This window comes from Lygodium microphyllum, chromosome 25 (genome assembly GCF_053477565.2).
Source record: "Lygodium microphyllum isolate KBCC chromosome 25, Lygodium_microphyllum_v1.1.10, whole genome shotgun sequence".
NCBI classification, from domain to species: domain Eukaryota; kingdom Viridiplantae; phylum Streptophyta; class Polypodiopsida; order Schizaeales; family Lygodiaceae; genus Lygodium; species Lygodium microphyllum.
The window spans coordinates 81,069,403-81,072,882 of record NC_141159.1 but is presented as its reverse complement, the minus strand read 5'-3'; the positions used below and the strand labels follow the sequence as shown (position 1 = coordinate 81,072,882).

The window sequence follows — 3,480 nt, the reverse complement described above, 5'->3', positions numbered from 1 at the left end:
GAATATCAATGGTAGAAACCTTGTAATATCTCTTTGGGATTTGAAACCATGTGCAAATGATCACAATATTCTACTCATAGGGATCTAAGAAACTCATTGAAGCATACATTGTGATCCAACTCAATCGAAAGATGAGATGTCATCTTAATTGCAGGAGTACCTAGAAATTCTAGATTAGTTAGTTGCGAGTGGCAAACATGAACAAGCCCTTTCTAGATTAGTTAGTTGCCAGAAGCAAACATGAACAAGCCCTTTGACTCGCATACAACCCTAGAATATCATAAGACGGAACTAATTATATGATGGCATACAACCCTAGACTATCATGTGATGAAACTAATAGTGTGGTGGAAGGCTCTTCGAATGTACGTGCAAGGGAGAGTTATATGATAAAAGGCGATTGACTGTGGGATGGGAGATAGTGCTGGTGCACGTTCGTTGATCTCTCTCTCTCTCTCTCTCTCTCTCTCTCTCTCTCTCTCTCTCTCTCTCTCGCTCGCTATATATATATATATCTATATATCTAGGCTAGCAGCTTCTCACAGGTAGTGATCGATTGATGGCGGATGTCTCTTATATGGGTTTGATAGTGCGCTTACTAGCCGGCAGCAGCACATCTATAATCTGACTGTTGCAGCATCCCTGTCAGAACGATATATACTCTCTCTCTCTCTCTCTCTCTCTCTCTCTCTCTCTCTCTCATGGCTGCTACTACTGCAACAGCGCCATCTCGGCTCATCCTCACCATGGCCCTGATTGTTGCGCTTCTCTTCACCTGCGTCCAATCCCGAAGCCTCCTCTCAGGTTCGCCTCTATCATCCCTATCTAATTGCTTTCACCTAACATTCCTCTCTATAATTTCATGAGACGACCAGTAAGAGTCCTAATTATCCCACGAGGGTACCACCCTCTCGCCCTTTGGCTTGCGGTTTCATCCACAACAATTCAATGGCCAAATCACAATCTCTTAAATGAAATGAGTTCTCTTCATGTGCAACCTCACCTCACCATTCTGGGATTGAGTAGCATCTTAACCTACAAAGACCCTCTCACATATCTGCTTCTTGGTGCCTAGTCATTTGCCATCAAGTGGAATAATTAGAATCATAAAAATTTGGGATTTTGTTGTGGAATGTTCTAGGATGTTTTCCTATACACCTTATTCATGTTTCTCTTCATCTCCAACCTCTCTATGTAGAACTCATTTAAAGTAGGTCAACTACCAATGTTTTCTTATTTCCCATTTGCAGCCACAATTAATTGTCTATAGGAACATGGAATTTCCTCAGAACTGAAGACAAATACCACCCAAATGTCATATTCTTTATCATGTCAACTCCCTCTTGCAATTACAAAACTTCCTTTATGTAGACCTGAAGGGGTAATCTTGTTGTAGATAGAATCACCCTAGCTATGTTATATTTCACCACACTACTTTCTTCCCATTTATCCTCATCCCTTATTGATCCTACATCTAGACCTCATTTGGAATAAAACAAGTCACTCATGCTCTTCTAGTCCTAGAATATTTTTTTTAGGAAGTTTGAATGTAGAAAGACCTTCCCTTTTCTTAGTTTTTATTCTTGTGTTATTTGTATTTCAAATGTTAATCTTACACCTTGCCATATTAGTATTTTACATGTCCAAAATTACCAATGCATTCTCTTATTGATCTCAAATTTTCTTTTTTATAGCTTCTGAAGAACATGGAATGATGGATGGGCATACACGTGATCTTGTTGAATATCAAGTAAGTCTTGTAATAAAAGTGGAGTGCATAGCCTATACATGGCATAGGAAACCTTATGTGTTGAAAGAATTCTTGCTTTTATGTCTTTGTTAGAGATTAGCTACTTGCAAAAAAATAATGAGATCCCTAAGCCTTTTTGAGCACGATAGCAACATGGCAATGCTTGTATATATCCTCAAAACTTCTCTTAACATATCAAAGACTCAATGCACATGATCTTCAAATGTTTGTTTTTAAATAATCACATCGACTAGAGTTTTAGAGAGATTGCTTGAGTTCTCTATAATTGTGATGTCTATTTTGTTAAAAGTCAAAACTTATTCCTAAGTGTTGACGTGTGTGTTATGTTGGTGTTATGTAGGGTGGTGAAGCTTTTGCAGAAAAGACAAGTGAGAGGTTCTTGATTGATTATGGTCCACATGCTAATCCCCCAGCAAAACCTTCAACAAAGAAAACTTAGCGGTACCTTGACTCAAGATGCTATCAAGTTCAAGAAGTGAAGCAACTAGCTACCTATATACTCTAAGAAGGAAAACCAAGTATAAAAACTAATATGCACAAACTCCTTATTAGTGAAGCTCTTAAGTTTCTACTAGTTTTCATGATTGTATTCATTATATTGCAATACTCAGGTTAGCCAATCATTTTCTCATAAAGAGACAACGAAACTTACAATGCCAAAAGAAGTATATTACAAATACATGTATAGGTTGTTATATGCCAAATTATAGTCCACTCATCTGGAAGATTTGAAAGAAGGTTTCAAAGCTTAAGAAATGAGTAAATGTCATATACTTCAAAGTTTCAACTCAATCTTTCATTAATTGCAAAACTTTGGAGCATTGTTTTCATGCACCCTTGTGATGTGAATAGATTGCACCCTCATGGGAACAGAATCAATATGCTTTAAGAACAAACTATTGAAAGCATGATGTCCTACTTATAAAAAGGAAGTGATTTTTAAATCATATATCTAAATAATAAAATATTTGAATCCTACCCAACATTAAATCTCTAACATTTGAAGTTAATATGTTAGGTTCTCAATGCAAAATTATTCCATGAGTTGCATGCTTTTGTATGCATATACACATGCATTTGGTGTATGTGACTATGGACAAGTGTCTTAGACCAACTATTCTTTTATGCAGAGTGTGTACAAATATTTGTGTATGTAGATGTAGACAATCATGAATGAATGAATACCATGGTATTACTTATGACCGTAGTTATATGTATACATGCACGATTAGTCTAGGTTGCATTTATTTATGAGAAACTTTCTTTATAAATTCAACATAGTTGTGTGACCCAAAAATTAATTTAGTCTTGACCTTAATTAATATATAATCACTCAACCTTTGTGCAAAATATTCTTCCATATGAATTTTTGCACAAAAAATTCTTTTGTATGAAAGATATACTTCCTCTATGCAAGAAGAACCTCATAGTTCAAAATTCATTCAAACAAAAGAACTCAATTTACCCAACAACCTACAAAAGTCTTTTAGACCACATAGTCCATATCATCATGCTCCAATACTAGGTTTAAAATATATATTATTTATTTTGGTAATATATTTTTAAACCCCTTCCTTAGTCACACCCTCTCATCTACGCAAGTCAAGGGCTTGTAAAGAGCTTGTGAAAAATTTTAGTGCTTCAACATTATTTTTATCATCAATAATGAGAATCTTTATTTATTGTTGGATGCTAAAACACAAAGAGAA

At 35.6% G+C, this 3,480-nt stretch overlaps 1 long non-coding RNA gene across 1 annotated transcript; it reads left to right on the top strand.

Moving 5' to 3' along the window:
* Positions 1 to 526: 526 nt before the first annotated feature.
* LOC148014428 (uncharacterized) lies at positions 527 to 2,558 on the top strand. Its single transcript, XR_015688648.1, has 3 exons — positions 527 to 804; positions 1,695 to 1,750; positions 2,112 to 2,558. It is a non-coding gene; the product is annotated as an uncharacterized LOC148014428 (long non-coding RNA).
* Positions 2,559 to 3,480: the final 922 nt, after the last annotated feature.